The following is a 16,201-nucleotide window of genomic DNA, read 5'->3' on the forward strand; positions in this document are numbered from 1 at the left end:
AGAAAGGGGGGGAAGGGGTCATAATAATAATAATAATAATAATAATAATTATTATTATAATAATAATAATAGCCACAAGTCGTAAAGCAGGTCCACCATACTCTTCACAACTTCAGTTAAATGTTATACCTCAGCACGTCATATAGGGGGCAGCTTCAATCCAATTATTTTGTAACAAATTGCTTTCAATCACACGTAGATGTAAAATGTATGTTGCCCAAATGTTCCGGGAAAATTGCACTCGCATGTATAGCAGCAGTAGTAGGTTATTAAAGTAGTAGTAGTAGTAGTAGGCTAGTCGTAGTAGCAATTAAATAATCAAATTATGTTAATCTCAAATAGGCCTATTTATTAAGCACAATTAACTAGCATAGCCTAAAAGGCACAGATTTACACTCTTACGAGATATTTCAGGAAGGTGAAGCTCCACGCACAAACTTATCAATATAGGAAACAAAATGTGATTGTTTCTTTTACACACTAAATGCGGTAAAAGGGAAAAAGGCAAACTGAGCTCCTGTGGTATGTTTAAAAACGTAGCAGCAAGAAGAACAGGTTCTTTATCACTGTCCTCAGCTGAAGGCTCTCATCTGCAGTAGGCCCTTTTTCTTGGCCACCAATAGTGGTATGAAAAGCTTTGAAGCATCAGCGTATGGCATTCATACAAAACGCATCAGGGAAAGCGACGAAACCCACTCAAACCACAGTGCAAGATAACCATCCATACAAAAACACACAGTACGACGCAAAATGACTCGTGGTCAGTTATAATATCGTTCAACACTAGATATGGTTCAGCAACATGGGTTTAATTATTTGTTTAATGTGGCATTCGAATCTGCATAATATCGTTCTCTTACACTTCATAACCGTCCAACGTTATGCCTATACAATCAAATAAGGTTAACTGCCCTGTAACTCAACATCCACCCTTTGTCAAGATAAAATCATCAAAAGCAAAGCAAATTAATTATTTGGATATTTAATTTGACGCCGGACAGCCTAGTCACACAGAGAGTGACTAGGCTGCAAAATTTCCATCACAATTGCAGAAACAGATAATTAAACTGAATAAAGTGGAATAACCTTTTCTTAAATTATTTTCTTAAACATAGTAGCCAAATGTTTAATCACATCTGCTCTTAAATGAATCCAAAAAGAGTTTGTGGGCATGGGGTAGTATTATGCCTGATATCCCATTTCTTCCCATTCCTGAAATAGAATCCCAGAGTATCTTCTACTACCTTTACATTGTATGGTCGTGTGTTCACCTATATTAATATTGAACAATGGAAAGAAGGCACAATGACGATGAGCGCTCACCTGTATACCACATATAGTAATACTAGGCTATACTACAGTACAATAAATATTTTGTTCAGCAATAATAATAATAGTAAAACATTTTCGTTACGTGAGACATTTTCGTTACACGTTTTCCCACATTTTGGACATTCAAGGCAAGCAGTGTGGACCAAAATTAATAATAGCCTAAATGTTATAATTTACACTGAAAAACCAATGGTGAAACTTGCAATATTAGAATCACCAGGTGAATACTTTTTTGTCCTTACCGACATTTTGTTGGTCCAAAATTCCCCATTATGGTCGCTTGTCCTTCGTGATGAATTCTGATGAGTAACCTGCGCAAAACTGCATAGGAACATCGCTACCCGACAGCTTTGTAAATAACTAACGCGTCTATCCAGTTGTCCAAATTTATTATAATTTTAGTTAACAGTCAGGCTCGTAATCAGTCTGCTTTAGACGCTTCTCCGCACAGTGCGTGCGCATTTTCCTTTCAGTCGCTCTCTACTTACTCGAATGCTAGAGAACAAATGCGCATCGTCTCTTAGGCAGTGAGCTTCTTCCAAGTAGTTCAGTACCATTGTGGGAAAAATCCAGGAACGAGGGAAGAATTCTGAAACTCGCAGAAGTTATTTCCCGAGCAGGCGTTACGGAAGATACAGCCCTTTTCTACGGGTACAGAATATCATTATCTTAAAGATGTAAATTCACTGTAGCAGACCAATTGGGACATAGAGACAGTGCAAACAGAAGATGGCAAGGTGCGTCCCGTTTTGATGTTATCATTGCATCTAATGTACCTAAAGTGACAGACCTTCTCCAAATAATCCCTGTTTGTCGTCGAAGAATCATGTTATTACGCAGTATGTGGAGATATTTGATTGCTTGACACATTTTTGGTGTAGACATTTATTAAAATAATACCCGCGGCTTCAAAACCAAGTGCAAGGCGTGAGTATATATGATACAACATTTCTTTGCTTGCTAATAAAGTAATACCCTAACCCTACAGGGGAGGAGCATAATGCCTGGTTAAAACAAAAAGATGAGGAAAACAATATAGATGATGGGGAAATGATAATCTGATAATTTATTGGATAGATTCAAAGGACTGACTGTAGAGGAGTTGGGGGATGAATTACACTCGGCTATTAATTGGATGTCCTTTGTAGATTTCTTAAGGCGCCACAAAAAAGAGCACCCGAAGAGTGTATTGAGATGGTGGAAGGCACTTACTGCTGGCTTGTGTGATGTCAAAGTTTGGAGAGAGTCCAAAGAGAGATTATGAAAGGGAGACAAATAACAGTGATTAATAGGCTCATTAAAAAAGTTGCATAAGAGCTAGTGTTTTCCCATTCGTACTTCTGTACAAGTTTCAGGATCTATAAGGAGTGAGCTTTTAGACGTTAGGAAGCAGAAAGAAAGAAAGAAAGAAAGAAAAAGAAGAAAGAAGAAATCCTCTTAGGATTTTGCTGTTGAAGATATCTAAGGGCTGTTGAGGAGAGAGCAACGCAGGACAACTATAATCAAGCTGGAGTGGCGCGCTCCCTCTGCGCACCACTCCAGGATATGGATATGGAGAACAGAGTGACGTACGCAGTGCGGACTCAGCCCAAGAGTTGTGGCAACAGGACTGATGTCGAAAGAGCAACTCAGAACAACTATAATCAAGCTTGAGTGGTAATTATAATCTATATATACTTGTAGAAGTAGGAAAAGTAGCACATAGAAGTTCAACGTTATAAGGTTCCTTTCATTTTTATGTCTTTTATTTTTCAGTAAGATACTATATAAGGTAGAAAAAATGTAGAAAAGTTTTAGAGTGTTGATGCAAATACTATTCTAGGAATAGTTTCTTTTAACTTCCAGAAGGGGGAGCTATAGGATAAGGTAAAGGCCTAAGAGGATGGATATTTGAGGGGTGTACCTTGAATTTAACATCTGGTGGAAAGGTGAATTAGAAAGAGCTAAAGCGGTTATATGAACCTTGTATGTGATTAGCAAACTGAAAGATGATATTTAACCTGTCAGCTGTATAACTCTATTCTTTTGATTCTTTTGATTATAATAAAGTCTATCTGACTATAATCATATGTGAGAGTTCTTTTAGAGGAATACAGTGAATACAGGAAATCGTATACCAGATTTGCATCACACCCTTCACTTCGAGACTGGGCTGGAAGTTCAGTAGAACTTACCAGGGCTCCAGGACGTTCAGAGTACTTAAAGGAAAACAGAGTTCGGCCTAAGACACCTCCTCGTGGGGTACTGCTCGTGGGAACGTGAGGTCTGAGCTCGGCAAGGGGTCCGTGGCTCACGACAATACATGAATCATTGCATGACATATTGCATATATGACATATTAATTTAAAGGGTACAATTAGTTACCCTTGTTTTTTATCTCCTTTAATATAACCTAATGTTGACCGTAATCCAAACCAGCAAGAGTGTTTGAATGAGAGGAATACTGTTATTTATTATAGACTGGGAAGGGGAATGGAAGGAGATTTCTAATTATCCAGGTGGCATTCAGTTGATAAATTAAAGCATAATACATGCAGAAGTGGCCTCCTGTCCTGTTATTGACACAATTCAAAGGATCAATTCCAGCTCTTACCTAATTACAACCAATTGGCATATATTTTAAAATTTACAACGCAACAATATTTTAAAATATTTTTATCAATTTCCAAAAAACCTAAATACATCACCGGTATAAGCTTTAAAGTTCTTTGTAGTTATTTGAAACTGAGAATTATAGGGCTAGCACAACTTTGTCTTGTTTGTGCAGGATAAATTTCAAATGGAACAGACCACAGTAAATTTGCTGAAGCAAAATCATAGTGAAAAGCAATGGCGAAAGCTAAGATGAAAAACATGCTAACCATGTTGTGTGTGTGTGTGTGTGTGTGTGTGTGTTATTCCATATCAGCAGTTGCATAGGGTCCCTATTTACTGTAGTTTGCATCTTGACTCCCTTGGAGACCATGGCCAGTCCACTGGAAAAGGTTGTGGCCCAGAAAAAGGAGGCCATTGAGGCTGTGATGGAGATGTTTGAGCGGGGAGCGGAGGTACTGGCCAGTGCAGTCGGGGAGTTATTCCCCTTGTGTGAGGCAGCCGCCCCGGTCCTGCGGCTGGCCCTGGACAATGTGCACAGCAAGGAGGTCTTCTACGTCAAAGAGCAGTTTCTGGTTGTGCGAAACAAGCTGGATATCATCTCCACCCAGTTGGAGAACATAGATAATGAGATCAAGAAGGGAAGGTTGGATGCCCAGTACTTCTCTGTGGAGGAGAACCTCCGGAACCAGTTCCGCAAGTATATGGACATCCTGGATGCCAAGCCACAGTTCCGGGAGGTCAAGACCAGACTGTTCCTGGAGCACTTTGGCAAAACAGGAGGGGACAAGAACCTCCATGTGCTCTATGATGCTGTGATGGGGAGCAACACTTTTGGGCAGTCCATTCTGGAGGTGGTGGTGAGATATGAGGCCAGGAACAGGAGAATCCTGGAGGACTTCTGTGTTCGGATGAAAGAGTTCTTCTGCCTGGGACTCATCTCTCTGCTGGGCCACTGTGCACTGACACAAGGGGAGGAGCGAGAGCAGGCAATGATTGAGGACTGGAATCAGAAGATCCAGGAAGTGGAGACCAGGATGAAGATCACTATTGAGGAGTGTGTGACAGCCTTCCCTGAGCAGGCTTGTCTGGACATACTGCAGCTGGTCCAGGAGAAGGGGGAGAAGGGCAACCAGGACACAGCTGAGGCACTGCAACAATTTCTAACCAGGAAGTACGACTGGGTGAGCTGGTCAATTCGTGTGATCAATCATTCTGGCAGCAGCTACAGGAACTGGCGTGCCGGGGACAACTTCCAGTATGTGGTGGGGCAGAACTGGTTCGATGTGCTGCAGGTGAATGACACCAACGTGGTTGTGCCCTATAGCTGTAGCCCCCAGCCAGTGCTCAAGGACTGTATCCAGCAGCTGATGGAGGGCCTGGTGAAGAAGGATAATGTCCAGTGGTGGAGGCCCTGCAGCAGCAGCTGCCTGGGTTTGTGGCGCATGCAGTCAGCCGCCACAAGGAGAGCTGTGCAGCCTGGAGCTTCCCAGAGGACTGCCATTACTGGGAGAGGCACAAGAACGTGGCACTATGCGTGCACTCTGAGTGAGCTGCTACTGTTACACACAGCGCTGTCATCATCCAGTTAATCAGGGCCTACCTTAAACTGGTGGATTTTCAATATTTGCTTAATGTACTCCCCGTTAGACTGCCCTCAAGAGTAAGGTGAAGGTTTGCTGTACATATTTACAGTACTGTGCAAAAGTCTTAGGCACCTGTATAACATCCTGTACAGATAAGATTGTTTCTAAAATAATTATATGAAAGGTCCTAAATAAACATACTATACATTTTACATTACATTTTAGTAATTTGGCAGAATAGTTAAACTGAATCAAATCAATATTTTTTGTGACCACCCTTCAGCATTAAAACTGCATCACTTCTCTGAGATAGCCAACACTGTCCTGCAGTTCTATAAGACAATCATCTGGGAGGTTATTCCAAGCATGATGGAGAACTTAGCACAGTTCTTCTGCAGACTTTGGTTGGCTCCTTGCTTCCGATCTCAGACAGCCTTTATCAAGTTTTTATGTAAAAAGTAGTCAATTGCTTACAGTAATATGTTCATTCATTCATTCCTTATCCTAACCCGCTTATCCTGAACAGGGTCGCAGGGGGGCTTGAGCCTATCCCAGCATACATAGGGGTGAAAGGCAGGAATACACCCTGGACAGGTCGCCAGTCCATCACAGGGCACACACACCATTCACTCACACACTCATACACTCATACACTCATACCTACACGCAATTTCGACTCTCCAATCAGTCTAACCTGCATGTCTTTGGACTGTGGGAGGAAACAGAATTCCCCGATGGAAACCCACGCAGACACAGGGAGAACATGCAAACTCTGCACAGAGAGGCCCCAGCCAACGGGGATTCGAACCCAGGACCTCCTTGCTGTGAGGCGGCAATGCTACCTACTGCACCATCCGTGCCACCCAGTAATATGTTACTTTAATACAAAAATATCACTGTCAAATTTTATCTTTTGGAAAATGAATATTTAGAAATCTCAAATGTGTTCTTTTATACTAACACACACAAAAAAATGAACATATATATCATAAAGTGTAGGGTGCCTAAGACTTCTGCACAGTACTGTATATAAACATAAAACATACATATATTCAGGTCAAAGGTAATATGTGCCCCAATGAACAAGTCTTAAATGACCAGGCAGACCCCCCGGCCTTGAAAAGGGATTTATTAAATGGCAACTTACAAACATGGGTAGGGACAAGGTCAGTTGTGAGTCCTTAGGAGGCACAGGAAGGCCAGCATGTCTCCCTGTTTGGATGTAGAGATAAATGAATACAGATTCATTGCATGATTTATATTGCTATAAAGGTCTGTAAGTGAGAAAAAAAGATGAATTGCTCCACACGCGCCCTTAGTTTTCCAGGACCAAGGTGGGCTTGCCCTACTGTTTACAATATCCACGAGTCTTGGAAGCAGTATACTTCACATATTTAACCAGGGTCCAGTAATAGATAATAATAGGTAAATGAGATGTTGATTTCAGTTTGCTTATTGTCTAATTGATGCTGTTTTCCTTTATAATATAAAAACAGGGTCGTTTTATAGTCTGTGCATGTCCATTATCACTCTAACTTACTCTGTGCTGACATTATGTAAACCTACGCACATGCATGTTCCAGCTTAGTGTATTCGTGAAAAATCATGAGTGAAAATTTTAGAATAATTTATTAAGGGAATGTTTACATAAGTACCAAATGGTAATTAATTATTGCAATTACGTAATTAGCAGTATTTAACATTAAAAAAAAAAGTATTGTCAGATGTTCATTACTGTTTACTTTTTATTTTTTGTAAAAGCCTATCTGCAATGTAAGGAAAACATTTTTTCAAGCCATGGTTGACATTGAACCATCGACCAGAAGAAGTGAAAAAATGGCCATATATCATATTTCCTTCCTCAGTCCAGAATATCGTAATTCATATCTGCATTTAGGTCAGCATTTTTTAAGTGGGTGCCCTTTTTCAACAGCAAGAAAAATGACTGTGTCAGGGCTTTCACCAGCACTGTATACTATAGAGTACCCTATATCGTGCTGCGTGCCTATTTAATCCTCCGTGTTTATTTTGTCTTTGCTCTTGTCGGTGAAATTCTTTATTTGTTTGACTCTTTTGAACTGTATCTGTCATGTCAATCTTGAAAATGACATTGTTTCATTGGTGCATCTGACATCAGGATTTTTGTGCAGGCCAGTGATCACATATGGGCCAAATGTTTTGGATCCAAACAGTAACTACTCCAGTTCTTTCGCACCATTCTGTAACTGTAGATCCAGTGGCAACATATCCAGCTTATAATCAGTATTTTTTTGCCACCTACAACATGCTATGCATAGCAGCTATTGATTTTCTGTAGTATTGAGAGTATTTTGATGAGGTAGCATTAGTGACTGTACATCATTTTTTCACTGAGATAAGAAATTGCATCTGGTGCATTAATTTAGCATACTAGCCTACCATACTGTGTTACACACATCATCTAGGCCTACTATTTCTTGCCATGAATGTTTAGGTAAGCAATTGCGATAGAAGAAAAACCACAGCATTTAATAAAAGGCAATTCCATTTTCTGCAGCTAAGCGGGTGTCTGAAAGAACTGCACACTTACCATGTTGCTAAATAATATATTGTGAAGGCAGCCATGCAATTGTTAACACTGCAAGATATTTTTGGCTTCTTCAGCTCTAAAGCAAGTATTTCAAAGACAGGTGTGAGAAAAACACAACCGCTGTCACCCTTCATTTAAAGGGGAAGGAGGCTCCACTTTAAAGGGCTGGTATTTTAACTTTCCTCAACATTTAAGCTAACATATGGTAGGAATTGGTAGGGATGTCTGTCTTTCAGAGGGAAAGGGATACATAATTCTGCCATGCAATAAGCCAAAATAATTTTGCGTAGATCCGGACTAGTTAAGAATATATTGTTAAATTATATTTTTAATTCCCTTGCAACCATTTTCCAAACTGGCATGCTAATGGGTTTTCTGTTCATAATTCTTATGAATTCCTAATTCTGCTCCTTTGTTATGAAGGGAACAGTGACTGAATGATTCAGTCACATATAATATGTGCAGGACTATTAGCAGAACTATTGGGTATGTGGAATTTAAGGACTTACGACTCTGTAACCATTTGTATATCTTGTATGTTTTTTGCAGCTCTAAAAACCAAGCAAGTGTCTGTTGAGGTAAGTGTACTGTAAACACTTACCTCAACAGAGTCTAGCCTGCTAATTTTGTTGAGTTGCTAAACTACACACCCCTATGGTGCCTGCCACCCTTCACAGTGATCTCAGAACATTTCCACAGTCCGTGCTTAATCATGACTAGTGCCAGTGGTTGTCATGGAGCTGATTATGGAGTTTATTATACAGTGTCTATCATTTACAGCCCACAGTGACCAGATATCTGCACCAACGGAAACCTCAATTTTCATTAGTGGTTCTGTGGCTGCTCCCCACATGCCGCCTATTGATCCACTAAACACTTATCCCTAATGAAGGTTTCATTGGCTTTTTGTTAATCTGGGCTGTCACTCAGTTTGAGGTGCTGATTCTATTGGTCAGCTACATGATTCAGTAAGAACTTGCTTTGTGGTAAGGGCATAAAACCTTTTGTTTTCTTTTTTTTCTGTGAACTTGCTTGAGGAAGGGAAAATGGCACCAGTCTGATTTTGAAGACAGATGGCGCCATAAACAAAGAGATCAACTAACCAATTGATTCTGCTGATTCACTCACAATGAGACAGAATGAAATCCTTCATTTAACCTGTCAATATGACGAAAATAACGCTTTTGAAATGTAATAAGAATGATATGTTTTCATTATACTGTAGGTGTTGTCTCAATGTAATAGATATTCATATTTTTATCCACCTTAAATATTGCAATAGATATCCAAAATCATAATCAAACATCATTGAGAAGCATTGTAAGCATACGCCTGATTGCAGAAGTGAATGTGCTTGGGAAGATGAGAGGCTTAGCAGAGCAGCCAGAGAATGTCACAGTATTGATCTTTTCATTCTTTGATTACTGCTGTCCTCAGGAGGGTGGGATAAATGAGTGATCTTTCTGTGGGGATCGATATTTCAGTTGAGCTTCACTGAACAATAAGGAAATTGAAAGTTGTGGGTGGACCTGGGAAGGAGCAGAATCCACGATGCCATGAAGGAAAGAGAAACTGGAGATGGCAGTGCAGATCTAATCAGTGATGAAGACGGCAGCTTTGGGGTGTCAGCCGTTATTAGCTGCTTAATAATCCTGTGTCAAGCTTCATGAAGTGGATTTGAAGGGCTGAAATAAAACAGAGTGTTCCACTGTTAAAGGCTGGAAAACAACCTGCAATATCAATATTTAATAAAGAATTGACAGACTTGATGGAGGCCAGCTTTAGAGTGCCCTGGAGGCTAACAATCAATCGCAGGATGGCTCTGCCTGTTTGCTTCTGCCCATCGGGAGCTGAGGGTAATGCTATTCTATATCTGTCCGTCCAAGTGGACCATTGACCAGTCTGCCCCTCTTTAAATAGCCTAATCTGATAAAAAGCACTAAAACATATGTTCACTGACACAAAAGCAAGCGCAGGTACAAAAGCCTTCTGGAGTATTAAAGGTCACTTCTCAAAGTTAGTCCTTAATGGTCATGGCAGACATTGACACACACACACGCTAGTTCAGTAGCCTGAGCAGTGACCTCACCAGTATGCAGTATCCCCCCCATATTGCATTACGTCAGTCTGTCAGTGAAGACTCATCCAATCCATCCCATGTTCATATCCAGACTGTCAGTTCCCACAACCCTCCTATAAGGGTGGTGACACTAAGTGCTTTGTTACTGATCAGAAGAGGGCTTGTTGCCTTATCTGTTTTCCTCATTTCCCCTAAGATGTAGATGTATAAATAAGAAGAGGTACACAGGACAGGATGTAGAAAATAACATTGATGATGGAAAAAAAGAAAACACTTGGCTTCCATTGCAGATGTTGATGCATGCTTGCTCTATTCAGTATTCTGTAACTACATACAGAATGTGTTACAACAGCATTACCACATCAATTAAATTTTGTATTGAATCCTACAATTAATTACAGCAGAGCTGCAGATGTGAAGACTACTGTCTGTTCTGGCTCCACGGTGGTGGAACGAACTCCCCGTTGAGGTCAGAACTATAGAATCTCTCCCCACCTTCAAGCGCAAGCTGAAGACGCACCTCTTCAAGCAGCACCTCTCCCCATCCCTCCCTACCTCCATGTGAACCTTAATTGTTGTCTCTGTGACTTGCTTTGTGTATCGGTATTTTTAGTTGGCTAGGTAAGCAGTGTTTGGATAGGTAACTTTGGTGACTTTTGCTCTGTTTGTTTGTTTGTTTGTTCAAAAAAAAAAAAAAAAAAAGGCCCTTGTCCTTATCTTTGTTGTACAGGTAGCAGTTGAAATTGTACTTCCCTCTAGGGTCTTTCAGCGAACTTATCCCTGGTTATGGGTATGCACTTTGTTGTACGTCGCTCTGGATAAGAGCGTCTGCCAAATGCCAATAATGTAATGTAATGTAATGAGTAAGTGGTCATTTTCTGCTCGGGGCACAGAGACAGGATTACTAAACCCACATACACACACACCAACCCCCCCATCCTCAAGGAAGGAGAGAGCCTGACTAAGCAGACATAGCCTAACAGCCGGAAACCAGGCTTTTAGAGACAAGAGGCTTTTTACAAAAAAACTATAAATAGTGCTAGAGAATAGAACAAGATATACTCCGACACAGTGAATCAATTAACATTTAAGCATGTTTGCTTGTTTAAACTGAGGGCACAGAAACAGTTAAAGGTGACTTTGTTTGCGATTGATAATCAGCTCTGCCTCTGTATAAGCGGCCTGCCCCTTATCTATTTCCTCTAATCTGCTCTGGAGATTGTATTGATCCAATGAGCATGACAGATGGAGTCGGGAGATCTGTCCCCATTGAGGCTGAGTTAAGCCAGTATCTCAGCGGAGGGCAATGCCCTGATGTGCATACAGATCAGTACAGATCATTAGTCTTCTACTCCCTCTATCAAATATCATTGCTCAGTCAAAACTGTACTGTGATTAACAGTAGCTATAGACAGGGGAACAGGCCTTTTCTACGGCTATGGGACCAGGATACTGTACAAAAATATGCTTTTTTTAAAAGATTTTAATGATAGTATGTTTAGTTTGTATTCAGTTGGTAAGACCATTTTGGCTTTGAGTCATTGCCCTTATGAGAACCTATTCTGCTTTTATGGACCCAATAATCATCCATCTCTATCACATTATTTGATGTACGTGTCAAATTAGTGCTGTAAATGTATTTTATGTTTCCTGGCAATCAACACAAAGTAAAATAGCTGTTACAGGACAGATGTACTGGATATTTGGTATCTCAAAACAAGCACCTTTCTTAACGACTATTGAACGTGGTTTAACATTTATTGCAGTACAATGCAAATATCAAAGCATACAGCCACACTGAAACTGAACTCCCAATGCCCCTCTTGCTGAGTGAACTCCTGGAACATTGAGGAGCTGTGCTCACGCATGCAAAATAAATTTGCTTAAAAGACTTAAAAGAATGGCAGAGTGCTAGCAGCAGGATTCTGATATCTAGGCGGGACATCCACAGGATTTCCGCAGCAAGCAGCAGGAAATGATGCTGTCGCTTCAAGGGTGAAAAAACCTGCCCAGGTCTCGTCCTTATCCACCCCCTGGGGCTGCTTCTCTGAATGGACCATCATCCAATCAGCACCCTCCCTCTTCAGCAGCACACAGAGCCCATACCATGACTCCACTCCAACACATACACTCAGTGAGCAATTTATTAGGTAGACCTGTACACCAGCTTGTTAATGCAAATATTTAATCAGCCAACCATGTGGCAGCAACTAAATGCATAAAAGCATGCAGACATGGTCAAGAGGTTCAGTTGCTGTTCAGACCAAATGACAGAATGGGGAGGAAATGTGATCAAAATCCTGGACTGATTGTTGGTGCCAGACAGGGTGGTTTGAGTATCTCAGAGACTGCTGATCTCCTATGATTTTCACACAGTATCTAGAGTTTGCAGAGAATGGTACGAAAAACAAAACCATCCACAGAGCAGCAGTTCTGTTGGCAGAAACACTCTCTGTGAGAGATCAGAGGAGAAGGGCCAGACTGGTCAAAGCTGACAGGAAGGTGACAGTAATGCAAATAACCATACATTACAACAGCGTTATGCAGAAGAGCATTTCTGAAAATGTATCAAACCTGTAAGTGGATAAGCTACAGCAATAGAAGGCCAATCAGTCTAAAAAATAAGTCTAATAAATACGTGGTCACTAAGTACCTGTAGTCTGTAGTGTTAACAGCGCTTTTATTCCATACTACCTTGCCTGCCTCTTTGCACAGATTGACACGGAAATAATAATAATAATCATAATAATAATATTGTGTATTATTGTTATAGACATAGTATCATTCCAAGTACCTAAGCCACCTAAAGCCACAGGAAAATATTGACCTTATGACAGCTGATAAAGGCCAGATAGGAATCAATTATTGAATTATTAAATATTGAATATTAAAGTAAAGCTAAAGCTGAGTGTACGTTTTTCTGCAAGCTTTACAATGACGCAACAGTCAGTTTACTGTTTGGAGCCTCTGGCAAGTTCTCACGTCTCTGCTCTGCCTGGCTTATCATAACAACTCCTCCATTTCAGCGGCTCAGCCCTTTCCGAGGAAAGCAGCCCAGCCCACACCACTTTTCCCATGGGAGCAACAGAGGACTGGGGAAGACAGGCGTTAAGTCATCCCTTCCCCAAAACCAAATTCTATATTGTAGCAATATTACCAATCCTGCCAATTTAAAGAGACAATTGATATCATGCTTATTCACACACACACACCCACACACACACAGAAACTGCCTGTCTGTCTACATGCGTAATAACCTGCTTTACATTGTAAGTATAAAAGGGCAACCATTTTGTAATAACAATGAAAAGCCAGGGATGTTTAATCTTTGCCTGCATGGGGTTGGAACCTTTCCTGCGTTTCATTTGCAGAAGTTCATTCAATTCACTGCCCAATAAGGCTGGCATGGCCTCATTTCAAATACACAAATACATAACTTGAAACGTTGTGTACTGAGGCCACTTTAGAGGTAATATACCATATACAGACATCTAAATACATATTATTCAGTCAACCAGTAATTAGTTATAAATAAATGACAAGGTCCTTTTAACCCTGCTGCAATGGTGTTTTCTCTGTCAGACATCTGGTTTTGTGGCCCAGGCCCAGAGTACTTTGTGTAAAAACTATTACTTATCACTTTATTTGGTATTTACTTGACTTATTTTTTAGACTTATTGGTCTGCTTCTGCTGCTGTAGCCTGTCTACTTACAGGTTTGACATGTAGTGTGTTCAGAGATGCTATTCTGCATATCACTGTTGTAATGTGTGGTTATTTGTGTTAATGTCACCGTCCTGTCAGCTTTGACCAGTCTGGCCCTACTCCTCTGATCTCTCTCATTAACAAGGCTTTTTGCCTGCAGAACTGCTGACTCTCTAGAGACTGTTGTGTTTCAAAGTCACTTAGATCACATTTATTCCCCATTCTGACATCTCGTCTGAAAAACAGCTGAACCTCTTGAACATGTCTGCATGCTTGTCTGCATCTAGTTGCTGCCACATGATTGGCTGATTAAATATTTGCATTAACAAGCTGGTATAAAGGTCTACCTAATAAAGTCACTGAGTGTATATTCACATTTTAACACATATAGACATATATATATATACAATGTACTACCGATATGTGAATAGGCATAATTCTTGAGACATTGTTCATAAATAAAGCATATTATTGAAAAGTCTTGCTAGTTGTTTTGTAATCTACATCGGTGCTTTTCGTGTCACATGACTTGATAATTGCAAAAAAAGATTTCCATTGCTTAATTATTCTTGAGGGGAATCACAATACAGAGCTTTGTTCTTTTGGTTTAATACCAGCCACTATAAACAGTGTTGACATTGTTCTATTCTGCAATTAGAAGACAAGCCCGAATGCTTTCAGATTTAAAGAATTAACTGGTGGAACAAAAGGATCAGAACGGCTGCATTTAAGAAAGGTTCCTGTGCAATTCCTTCTTTTTTCACACATTGTCCTAATTTATACTGACATTTGCAATAAGTAAAAAATGTTTTAAAGAGAACGTTTTTCCTAGTTTTTATTGCCAATACTAGTGTGATATTTGATGCTCATGAAAAAGAGACTTTATTAAGGTGGTTGAACAGGAATAGTCAGACCGTTCATTTTGTAAACACAGAAAAAAAAAAAAAAATAGGAAAAAAAAAAACGCACTGGCCTGTCTGGCATATCTTGTTCACCTGGTTGTTATTATCTTGACAATGAATTTTAATGAGTTCCAGGATGCCTCCGCCAACACACTCTGATGTTCGCTGTTGCTCCATTAGACTATCTGCCTCCCACTGAGGGCTTTAACATTTCAGTCATGGTGGATCAGTCATTGTGTCAGGGTATGTGGGGTGACCTGGATTTATGAACACATCTACCAAAGGCGAACAACAAAACCTTTGAACACGACAATGTTGAGAGATTCCACAATATTTTCAAGCTCCCTAGTAACTTTGTTAATGCGTGCCACCCAACACGCCACAGGTCATTTGGATACTGTGAGATATATTCGTGGCTTTGATTGTCACACTTTTGCATAGTGTGAGATCTAACGGCGAGATGGCATGGGAAAACTAAATGGTGCCACACGCGTGTCAGCAAGGCCTGCCACTGCATCTACGCACAGGGAAGAGCCCTGCCTCCCTGCTGAGCCTTCTCTCACTGTAATGGTGGTCATTTTTGCAAATGTGTCACACTGTGTCCTATGAAGACACGGATAAGTATTCCTGCCACTGCATCTACGCACAGGGAACAGCCCTGCCTCCCTGCTGAGCCTTCTCTCACTGTAATGGTGGTCATTTTTACAAATGTGTCACACTGTGTCCTATGAAGACACGGATAATTATTCCTGCCACTGCATCTACGCACAGGGAACAGCCCTGCCTCCCTGCTGAGCCTTCTCTCACTGTAATGGTGGTCATTTTTACAAATGTGTCACCCTGCGTCCTATGAAGACACAGATAAGTATTCCTGCCACGGCGTCACTCCAGAGCACTGGAGCCTTTCATTGTCTGAGTGCTGTGACAGGCTGGATCTCTGAGCTGTGCAGGCTCATGGGCATTTTTCACCCCGATTCCTCTGTTTCCCTGAGAACGCTCCACCAAGTTCAAACAAAGTGCCTGCACAGTCTCACAGACAAAAGATGAACATTCATTGGATGCTGTTGCTGCCCGTGCATAAATTTGCCTGTTTAACGGTGTAAGAAGTAACATTCTGAGCATCTGGGAGCACCATAAAATCTAGTTAAGTTAAGCAGTAGATATGTGTATTCAGTGTTTAATTTATTTTTATGCTGATAAAATCACAAACCATCTCACAGTTGTTATTTATGTCTGAAAGGGTAAATTACTTCAAAGCTGGTGGCTACAGCAACCTCAGAATAAAAAAAAAGAAGCACTTTTTGTGACATAACTGCGTGACTGCTTTTCTTGTCCCTCCATCTTATTTTTCACATTCTGTGTGTCACGTCCTTTAGGAGGAGTGTTTACAGGATGTTATCTGTCTCAGTGCCTGCCCCCTATCCCTCGGAGTGGGT

The 16,201-nt window shown here is 40.7% G+C and overlaps 1 pseudogene; it reads left to right on the forward strand.

Moving 5' to 3' along the window:
• Positions 1-4,295: 4,295 nt before the first annotated feature.
• LOC133122717 (protein rapunzel-like) lies at positions 4,296-5,558 on the forward strand (annotated as a pseudogene).
• Positions 5,559-16,201: the final 10,643 nt, after the last annotated feature.

Source organism: Conger conger, chromosome 1, assembly GCF_963514075.1.
Source record: "Conger conger chromosome 1, fConCon1.1, whole genome shotgun sequence".
NCBI classification, from domain to species: Eukaryota; Metazoa; Chordata; class Actinopteri; order Anguilliformes; family Congridae; genus Conger; species Conger conger.